The sequence below is a fragment of the Argopecten irradians genome, chromosome 5 (genome assembly GCF_041381155.1).
Source record: "Argopecten irradians isolate NY chromosome 5, Ai_NY, whole genome shotgun sequence".
Classification (NCBI taxonomy): Eukaryota; Metazoa; Mollusca; class Bivalvia; order Pectinida; family Pectinidae; genus Argopecten; species Argopecten irradians.
This window is the reverse complement of record NC_091138.1, coordinates 37,023,240-37,035,431: the sequence shown is the minus strand read 5'-3', so window position 1 is coordinate 37,035,431 and position 12,192 is coordinate 37,023,240. Positions and strand designations below refer to the sequence as shown.

The following is a 12,192-nucleotide window of genomic DNA, read 5'->3' as shown; positions in this document are numbered from 1 at the left end:
TTAAAAAGAAAGTTTAGAATAATGGATAGACACAGGAAACAAACTAACCAAAACTAAATTAATTAAAATATACTGATCAATTAAAGAAAAATGGATAGACACAGGAAACAAACTAACCAAAACTAAATTAATTAAAATATACTGATCAATTAAAGAATAATGGATAGACACAGGAAACAAACTAACCAAAACTAAATTAATTAAAATATTATATAGATAGATCACATTAAAGAATAATGGATAGACACAGGAAACAAACTAACCAAAACTAAATTAATTAAAATATACTGATCAATTAAAGAATAATGGATTAGACACAGGAAACAAACTAACCAAAACTAAATTAATTAAAATATACTGATCAATTAAAGAATAATGGATAGACACAGGAAACAAACTAACCAAAACTAAATTAATTAAAATATACTGATCAATTAAAGAATAATGGATAGACACAGGAAACAAACTAACCAAAACTAAATTAATTAAAATATACTGATCAATTAAAGAATAATGGATAGACACAGGAAACAAACTAACCAAAACTAAATTAATTAAAATATACTGATCAATTAAAGAATAATGGATAGACACAGGAAACAAACTAACCAAAACTAAATTAATTAAAATATACTGATCAATTAAAGAATAATGGATAGACACAGGAAACAAACTAACCAAAACTAAATTAATTAAAATATACTGATCAATTAAAGAATAATGGATAGACACAGGAAACAAACTAACCAAAACTAAATTAATTAAAATATACTGATCAATTAAAGTGATAATGGATAGACACAGGGACAACAAAACTAACAAAACTAAATTAATTATAAAATATACTGATCAATTAAAGAATAATGGATAGACACAGGAAACAAACTAACCAAAACTAAATTAATTAAAATATACTGATCAATTAAAGAATAATGGATAGACACAGGAAACAAACTAACCAAAACTAAATTAATTAAAATATACTGATCAATTAAAGAATAATGGATAGACACAGGAAACAAACTAACCAAAACTAAATTAATTAAAATATACTGATCAATTAAAGAATAATGGATAGACACAGGAAACAAACTAACCAAAACTAAATTAATTAAAATATACTGATCAATTAAAGAATAATGGATAGACACAGGAAACAAACTAACCAAAACTAAATTAATTAAAATATACTGATCAATTAAAGAATAATGGATAGACACAGGAAACAAACTAACCAAACTAAACTTAATTAAAATATACTGATCAATTAAAGAATAATGGATAGACACAGAAAACAAACTAACCAAAACTAAATTAATTAAAAATATACTGATCAATTAAAGAATAATGGATAGACACAGGAAACAAACTAACCAAAACTAAATTAATTAAAATATACTGATCAATTAAAGAATAATGGATAGACACAGGAAACAAACTAACCAAAACTAAATTAATTAAAATATACTGATCAATTAAAGAATAATGGATAGACACAGGAAACAAACTAACCAAAACTAAATTAATTAAAAATATACTGATCAATTAAAGAATAATGGATAGACACAGGAAACAAACTAACCAAAACTAAATTAATTAAAATAGACTGATCAATTAAAGAATAATGGATAGACACAGGAAACAAACTAACCAAAACTAAATTAATTAAAATATACTGATCAATTAAAGAATAATGGATAGACACAGGAAACAAACTAACCAAAACTAAATTAATTAAAATATACTGATCAATTAAAGAATAATGGATAGACACAGGAAACAAACTAACCAAAACTAAATTAATTAAAAAATATACTGATCAATTAAAGAATAATGGATAGACACAGGAAACAAACTAACCAAAACTAAATTAATTAAAATATACTGATCAATTAAAGAATAATGGATAGACACAGGAAACAAACTAACCAAAAACTAAATTAATTAAAATATACTGATCAATTAAAGAATAATGGATAGACACAGGAAACAAACTAACCAAAACTAAATTAATTAAAATATACTGATCAATTAAAGAATAATGGATAGACACAGGAAACAAACTAACCAAAACTAAATTAATTAAAATAAACTGATCAATTAAAGAATAATGGATAGACACAGGAAACAAACTAACCAAAACTAAATTAATTAAAATATACTGATCAATTAAAGAATAATGGATAGACACAGGAAACAAACTAACCAAAACTAAATTAATTAAAATATACTGATCAATTAAAGAATAATGGATAGACACAGGAAACAAACTAACCAAAACTAAATTAATTAAAATATACTGATCAATTAAAGAATAATGGATAGACACAGGAAACAAACTAACCAAAACTAAATTAATTAAAATATACTGATCAATTAAAGAATAATGGATAGACACAGGAAACAAACTAACCAAAACTAAATTAATTAAAATATACTGATCAATTAAAGAATAATGGATAGACACAGGAAACAAACTAACCAAAACTAAATTAATTAAAATATACTGATCAATTAAAGAATAATGGATAGACACAGGAAACAAAACTAACCAAAACTAAATTAATTAAAATATACTGATCAATTAAAGAATAATGGATAGACACAGGAAACAAACTAACCAAAACTAAATTAATTAAAATATACTGATCAATTAAAGAATAATGGATAGACACAGGAAACAAACTAACCAAAACTAAATTAATTAAAATATACTGATCAATTAAAGAATAATGGATAGACACAGGAAACAAAACTAACCAAAACTAAATTAATTAAAATAGACTGATCAATTAAAGAATAATGGATAGACAACAGGAAACAAACTAACCAAACTAAATTAATTAAAATATACTGATCAATTAAAGAATAATGGATAGACACAGGAAACAAACTAACCAAAACTAAATTAATTAAAATATACTGATCAATTAAAGAATAATGGATAGACACAGGAAACAAACTAACCAAAACTAAATTAATTAAAATATACTGATCAATTAAAGAATAATGGATAGACACAGGAAACAAACTAACCAAAACTAAATTAATTAAAATATACTGATCAAATTAAAGAAAATGGATAGACACAGAACAAACTAACAAAACTAAATTAATTAAAAATACTGATCATTAAAGAATAATGGATAGACACAGGAAACAAACTAACCAAAACTAAATTAATTAAAATATACTGATCAATTAAAGAATAATGGATAGACACAGGAAACAAACTAACCAAAACTAAATTAATTAAAATATACTGATCAATTAAAGAATAATGGATAGACACAGGAAACAAACTAACCAAAACTAAATTAATTAAAATATACTGATCAATTAAAGAATAATGGATAGACACAGGAAACAAACTAACCAAAACTAAATTAATTAAAATATACTGATCAATTAAAGAATAATGGATAGACACAGGAAACAAACTAACCAAAACTAAATTAATTAAAATATACTGATCAATTAAAGAATAATGGATAGACACAGGAAACAAACTAACCAAAACTAAATTAATTAAAATATACTGATCAATTAAAGAATAATGGATAGACACAGGAAACAAACTAACCAAAACTAAATTAATTAAAATATACTGATCAATTAAAGAATAATGGATAGACACAGGAAACAAACTAACCAAAACTAAATTAATTAAAATATACTGATCAATTAAAGAATAATGGATAGACACAGGAAACAAACTAACCAAAACTAAATTAATTAAAATATACTGATCAATTAAAGAATAATGGATAGACACAGGAAACAAACTAACCAAAAACTAAATTAATTAAAATATACTGATCAATTAAAGAATAATGGATAGACACAGGAAACAAACTAACCAAAAACTAAATTAATTAAAATATACTGATCAATTAAAGAATAATGGATAGACACAGGAAACAAACTAACCAAAACTAAATTAATTAAAATATACTGATCAATTAAAGAATAATGGATAGACACAGGAAACAAACTAACCAAAACTAAATTAATTAAAATATACTGATCAATTAAAGAATAATGGATAGACACAGGAAACAAACTAACCAAAACTAAATTAATTAAAATATACTGATCAATTAAAGAATAATGGATAGACACAGGAAACAAACTAACCAAAACTAAATTAATTAAAATATACTGATCAATTAAAGAATAATGGATAGACACAGGAAACAAACTAACCAAAACTAAATTAATTAAAATATACTGATCAATTAAAGAATAATGGATAGACACAGGAAACAAACTAACCAAAACTAAATTAATTAAAATATACTGATCAATTAAAGAATAATGGATAGACACAGGAAACAAACTAACCAAAACTAAATTAATTAAAATATACTGATCAATTAAAGAATAATGGATAGACACAGGAAACAAACTAACCAAAACTAAATTAATTAAAATATACTGATCAATTAAAGAATAATGGATAGACACAGGAAACAAACTAAACCAAAACTAAATTAATTAAAATATACTGATCAATTAAAGAATAATGGATAGACACAGGAAACAAACTAACCAAAACTAAATTAATTAAAATATACTGATCAATTAAAGAATAATGGATAGACACAGGAAACAAACTAACCAAAACTAAATTAATTAAAATATACTGATCAATTAAAGAATAATGGATAGACACAGGAAACAAACTAACCAAAACTAAATTAATTAAAATATACTGATCAATTAAAGAATAATGGATAGACACAGGAAACAAACTAACCAAAACTAAATTAATTAAAATATACTGATCAATTAAAGAATAATGGATAGGACACAGGAAACAAACTAACCAAAAACTAAATTAATTAAAATATACTGATCAATTAAAGAATAATGGATAGACACAGGAAACAAACTAACCAAAACTAAATTAATTAAAATATACTGATCAATTAAAGAATAATGGATAGACACAGGAAACAAACTAACCAAAACTAAATTAATTAAAATATACTGATCAATTAAAGAATAATGGATAGACACAGGAAACAAACTAACCAAAACTAAATTAATTAAAATATACTGATCAATTAAAGAATAATGGATAGACACAGGAAACATCCACAGTTTAATAATGTAAAGTATGGCTAGATGGTAAGCTTGCAATTGCCGACATATGCAAAGTGATATTTTCATTAGCAAATGCACTTTTTGATGCTTAAAAGTATCAATTGCATAAAGAATTATTAGTTACAAGTGTTTTAATATACAGTATATAACTATTTGATGAACCCTATTTAGGTAATTCGTTAGGAATGTTGATTTCTATAGTTACTTTAACAGTAAACGACGCAATGTTTATAACAATATGTGGGGCATATGTAAGGTGCAGTGACATCATCTTCCCGTCATCAAATCATCAAAGCAGTGTATTGATGCGTGAACATCAATACTAGTCAATAGTATTTTGATTAGATATTTTTGCTACGGATGGGCAAGCATGGCGATTTCCGTAAAAGGTCTGTTTCATCGTGAGTTCGTATACTTCAAGCAGTTGTTAGATGTATATGGCGTCATTCGAATATTGATGACGAAAACAAATTGTGACGAGACACAGCAAAAAGAAAATAAACTAAACCAATCAAATCACTGGAAGGTCATATTCCAAAATCTAAATAGTACTAGTATTTGCCAATTCATGCAATGAACCATCTGGTGATAAAATTGATTTTCGCATTCTTCATACTGTAAACCACCTCGTTTTCCCGAGATACAAAATTTCGAGTAATTTCGGGACTGAGCTCGAACACGTATATTTCGCAAATATGTTGACAATAACAAAGACTCGACAATTTAGTTGTAAGTAAGAGTCGAAATTTCTGTTGTTATAGATTAAATTGTGTCCCGCACAGCAAACACCTCATTTCCAGTATAATGTAATACCTAAATGCCAAAAAATGTCAACATGTGGCCGCTTTAATAAAAATATTAGAAAGATGTGGAACTGTGGGCATAATAAAATATGAATTTACCAAAGACAAAAGCATGCATATTAACAGTTTCATGAATAAAAAACAGGAATAATAGATAGTCACAGGAAACAAACTAACCAAAACTAAATTATTTAAAAATATACTGATCAATTAAAGAAAGCACCGTCCAAAGCATACACCTGTGATTTAAAATGAAATATAGATATAATCATTGGAAGGCTACCTATTCAAAACTTCGTATTATTGGTTTGATAACGTGCTCGAGAAAAGACATAATAATTTTATTAAAATGAATTATTATGGTTATAGGAGGAAAGCATTATGGTTTTATACATCATATTTGAACTAAATCACTTCTTTAAAGATCTTGAATTCATTCCAACAGTTATCGATTTTAACAAATCCTTTTGTTATTTACATTCAGTAATATCAACACCCGGTAGAGATTGGTCACCAAGGGTGAATTACGTAATTTTCAAATTTGAAAGGATTAGCATAACATTTTGACTGAAAAATCAATCACCAGGATTCCAGGTAGCAAAAATACTACTGTTGATATGGTACATGGATTGTAAGTCAGGTAATGTTTAGTTTTCAGTAGAATAGAAGTTCTATATACATTAAAATGTTTATAATTGTAACAATATAGATCATTTTGTAGAAACGAAACATCTAAAATATAGTTAATACATTTTTTTTGTTTAATCGATTTTACGTATGGGCAATGTATATTCGAAGTGTTTTATATTTTACTTATCTAAAGAGGGGGGATCTCAGAAAGCATTAAAATTTCTACTGTGATGACATGTAAGAATTCCGTTTTTGAATATTACAGAGTTAGCTACCTCGTTGGTAGTTATCCATTGTGAAGTTATTTTTTGTGAGCGAAATTCATGCCGTTTTCTTTGAAAACTATGACTTTACTCTCGCAAACACATGACTTCACAATTAATACCAGTCGAAAAACTGTAATATGCAAAGACAGAATATGTCATATGTTGATTTTCTTGCAATTTTTATTTTTTTTAATAAAGGCACATTTTAAGAGGACTTCCTTGGGGAGAAATATTCTTTATATACATGCTCATGAGAGCTGCCGACATTGAACCATGAAAATTGGTAACTTTTACACACACTCTCACACAAAACATACAAAAGTTATCGTGTTTTAAACTCTCCTATCTCCAATTACAACAATACATATCGACTCAATAACCATAGTATTATCAAAGTTTAACATCGTGAGCGTGCTATCTGTATATATGATACCATATTTTGTGTTCACGAGCTATGCAACAGAGAAGAAGAACGTGAAAACAAGATAACAACGACAAAAAATAAAGACTTATTAAGCGGAATGCGAAAAGACGGACACGTGTCTTTTTTCTGGAAAGAAATAGCTTTAAGTAAATGACTGTAATGCTAGGAAAGTGAGACTAAAAGCAAAGCAGAATTTGTCAAGAAAGAATTGTACAACACTTGACAAAATCGACTGCTTTTGTGGTTGCTGACAACGTTTTTGTGTAAACTACTGTCAAAATTATGTTGTTTAAGTGTATATTGACAAGGCGTATATTGGCCATTGTAATATATATATATATATATACTTAGTATATCTGACACGTCATATATACATATATGTATTTTTCTCAAACGAAGAGGATTTACTTAGGTGCATGTTCCTGAAATAAGAACCTCGCATTTTCCGGGTTGATATCGTCAACATGTATAAGATCACAGTGTTCAGAAATTTGGAATTGAAGACATGACAGAAATGGATCAATAAAGCGGAATTTACTTTGCTTGTTTTACCTCCTCTGTCACAGATCCAACTGATTAGTTCCATGACACCATAGAGACGTAGACTTTTATGGTATAAACAAAGACACGTTTTTATGGCGTTTCAATCTCGTTGAGCCTTACATCGATCCATAGTCAAAGAGCGATTGAGATTTAAAAACAAAAATACACTTGTATAAGAAAGAAAGAAAGAAAAAAGAAAGAATCGCCTTAGTTGTTGCAGATGTCACACACGAATAGTGTATCACAATGTATTTCAAATGTTTGTAGATTATCAATCAAAAATGTTAAGCAATGACCTATTTTGCAGTCATTTTGAAAATGCGTGTTTGCATGTTCTATTTATCTTCAATTTTTATATTGAATTTTCACTCCGAAATATTAAAAATAACAATATCTTATTTACCTGTGAGAGAAAACATTTTATTTTTGATCCTCAACATATTAAAAAACCAACTTATAATCAGAATTTTTATGAAGTTTGAAGAAAAACAAACAAGACTCCTACATGGCTCCAAACTTCGTTTGACATTCTGATTCTACTAAAAGATCAAACATCAGTAATTGTTGGTTAAAATCAACATTAAAATGAACAAGGAAACATCCCAGTACATCAACGAAATGTTAAGTTTTGTTAAAGTGACTAATACTTTATATTTTGATTAAAGGAGTTATTGTTTGTGATGCTTTGATAACAACTGTTTATCGGATCCGTTACACCATTTTGTTAAATGCGCGCGAGAGAGTGAAATATTGTATTTGCGTGAAATATTGACACTGCTAAACATAAGGTATAGTGATAATTTACGAGCTTCTTTTTGCTTAAAAACGAGTTCGAAGGTACATAACGAGTCCCATAAAGAGTGCTTGCTTGCTATTAAATTAATTCCATGTAAGCGAGTTATTTTTTAAAAGTTAAAGAAATAATTTACGAGTGTAGAGTGACCTGTTTCTACTGCTTTTATTCAATAGAAATACGACGAAGATAAGGTAGCGTGTATGCAAATAAGATGTAATGATATTTTCATCAGCAAAAAGCACGTCTTAATTTTCAAAAGTCATATTCTGATAAAAAGATTCCATTGATATTAAATTGGTCTAAATGGTAATTTTTTAAGATCAAATATTTCAAATTTTATCGTTTTATTGAGTTTAACTTTTCATAGTTTTATCAAACATATATCACTCATTGTAGGATATACAATGTATAAAACCATGCACACGACAGGACCGTGCCGTCTACTTCCCGCCAAATAATCAGCAAGTCATTGCAATCAGGTCTGCCAAATAATTCAGTAAAATCCTTTTCCGTCAAAACAGGTTACACAGATTACTTTATACCCCGCATAAAAATGTCAACGACCACGACACATGCGCTTTTGAACAGCAATTTTGGTATCATGAATGCGATCACAACATAGCATGACGCCACTCAATTATTGATGACGTTGATAAATGATGACATGGCACAGAGGAATAAGTAGTTCGGTCAAAGTTCACGAGACAATCACAATGTGTATAGAGTTTATACAACGTGTGGTATAAACAAATTGTTAATAAACGGATGCATTGTTTAGTTGATACCCTGAGAGTTGAATAATACCCACCAATTGTGGTAGAAATTAGTAAATTATATTTAATTGCAGAGTATGACAAGTTTTCAGAGCTTTCAGAGGGGTTTATTTTCTACTTATTGATACTTCGTTCTTTTGTATTTTACAAGTGCGTGTTTAAAGTCGTCAAATGGATGAGAATTACCTAGTGATTATTTTCGAGACTTTTGGGGATTTGAACAAAAATCTAAGTGCAGATATATTCAATAGAAATACATGTATTGATGTTTTGATTGCAAAATGTTCGTTTATGCTGGCAAAAAAACATAATCAGCTTTCCCGGTGGACTTTCGTTTCGTCTACACTTTGGTTTAACAGTCGGTCATAAGAGTCATGTGCAAATCAATACGCCGATTCCGGGATACAACATTCAGTCAGTTTAGTCATGTGACTTTCATCACCACGTGACTTAATTTAGGGCACATTTGAAACAAAATGGCGGCATATGTAATGATTGTACACGGGTGGAAAATTACCTATCATGACAGAACATTTAACATTAATTATCAGAACAAATTGTATTAAATTTAATTTACTCTTCATATGGACGAAAATTGAAATTGGACACTTAATAAGGGAATGACATGTAAATTATAGCATCAAATGGAGCTGTCGCCTAGCAGTTGGAAATCAACGGTAGCTGACGTCTCACTCACATATATTTTATAACTTACCTTGGTGCATTTTTCCAAAAATCAATAACAAATAAGAAACACAAAACATAACAGTTTATCTTAGTTCCGTTATCGAGCAAGTATTACCGACTATGACCTTTACCCGGACATTGATATTCTCTGCCTATAAGTGTCACCGCCATGACGGAAAAATGTGCCCTAAATTTTTCGCGGTCACATGACCAAATCAACGTTTTCTACCTCCTACCCAGAAGAGTTCCTTGTATCCCGGAATCGGCGTATTGCCATTCAGTTTCCATGTCTAGTTTTCTATATAACGATGTAGAAATGTTAGATAAGTATGAGACATGAGATTGACGCCCTGCCATTGGCTTTAAACATGTCCGCCTTCTACTGTAACATGACAATACTAACGCTCAGTCAGGGCGTTTTTGTTTTATACCGACAAGTGGTGTTTAATCGTGCATATACATGTTTGTGTCTAATTAACACAAAAAAATAATTATAAAATAATCTACAGTCGAAACTCGTTATCTCGAAATTCAACGGACCAACGAAAATAATTCGACTCATCCGGAATTCGACTAAAAGGTAATGTCATTAGGTTTGAGCAGAATATTGGTTTTCAATGGTCATTATCTTATGACTATTACAGCCGGGTACATGCCTATTACCCTGATCAGCATATTATCGTAATTTTCCAACTAATAAGGTTTATATTAAATAATCTTAGTTTTATGTTTTCAGATGTTTTTGGACTTTTTAAAATAGATAAAAGCTTGAATTACGATAATATGATCGTCACGATTTTGGTACATGCACAATCAGTACTTCATTCCATATAGGGCATAATGCCGTGGATTTTTTTCGGGAGGCAATTTATTATTTTAAATATTTTTTTTTGAAGCAAAAGAAGAAGCTCAAACTTTTCAATGATGGCAATGGTGTAAAGAAAGTAACCTTTGTAGCTGAAGAAAAATTCAAATTCGCCTGCTCCTGTTTTTGATAGAGAAAAAATACCAGTCGTCAGCGGTGGAGCATCTTTAATATAATGTTATGTCGTCGTGGTTATTTCAGGCCATGGTTTGACATTCAAATTATACATTTTCATCTTCTATTTTCCATATTCGTGGAAATCACTGTCTGATATCTTTGAAAACTCTTCTTTTTATTTGGAGGCTGAATACAATTCATATCTTTTACACCAAGAAAAAATCTTTGTAAAAATATCAGAACATTAATTTATATGAAATACAAAATTGCTTATTAATTAAAATAAGTTCAATGATAAAATTGGAATTAATATTCCTTTCATAAGTAATACTTATTGAGTTTGGTTTCATATTATTTATGCTATAATCTGGCCTTATACTAACAAACAACCTCCACGTTTTCTGGTGTACATGCGTCTTGGAAGGCGTGGCAAAAGTAGGAATAGCGAGAGTTCTTAAGTCTTCTAATGAACTCGTCTTGTAGGACACGTACATCAATGGTATCGTTACATGATCGGAAGTGTATTTCTCCATTTCCTGATAATGGCAAGGACGCTGGAACAAAGATTTTTAAAACTGCATCTTGATAGCATAAGTATAAGCCGAGGAAACAAAAAACATCAAATGGCATCATTTGTATTATATTCAACAAATTCAATCATTGCTGCTTGCATATATTTACCGAAAGCATTATCAGTTTCCAATAATTTTTTAGACGAAAAGTAAGTGATATTTCTGTAATTCTGTAATTCGAAAATGACCTTTAGCGTGGTACCGAATGTACTCAGAAGAAAATACAAATGCTTACCTTCACAGTTGGGAAGTTGACTACCTGGTTTCCAGATGCCACTTGCTCCACACACAAACCATTGGTTGATGTCAATTCCGGGATAAACGTCGTGATTGTTATCACAAAACACCATACAGTATTGTCCAAAGTCTTTCTTCCAACCATTGCAAACTCTAGCACCACTAGCAGGAACATTCAGGATAGGACAAAGGATGGGCTATAACGGAAAAAAAATCAGTATTGCTAAATGTATTATCTTAATCATAGTGCAAACTTTGGTTTGAATAATACAAACTAAATAGAGATCAAACTTAAAGTTAAAAAAAAAAGTCCAAAGAAATGTGAATTGTATCCGAGGTATGTACATGTATATGGTTCTGTTCAATGTGC

The 12,192-nt window shown here is 28.8% G+C and overlaps 1 protein-coding gene and 1 long non-coding RNA gene across 2 annotated transcripts in view; one reads left to right on the top strand and one right to left on the bottom strand.

The window, feature by feature from the left end:
- LOC138323711 (sushi, von Willebrand factor type A, EGF and pentraxin domain-containing protein 1-like) overlaps positions 1 to 12,192 on the top strand; it is a 102,304-nt gene that overhangs the window by 68,741 nt on the left and 21,371 nt on the right. The gene's annotated exons all lie outside the window — the stretch shown is intronic.
- LOC138323716 (uncharacterized) lies at positions 11,047 to 12,005 on the bottom strand. Its single transcript, XR_011208587.1, has 2 exons — positions 11,821 to 12,005; positions 11,047 to 11,567 (listed from the first exon to the last, which is right to left on the bottom strand). It is a non-coding gene; the product is annotated as an uncharacterized lncRNA (long non-coding RNA).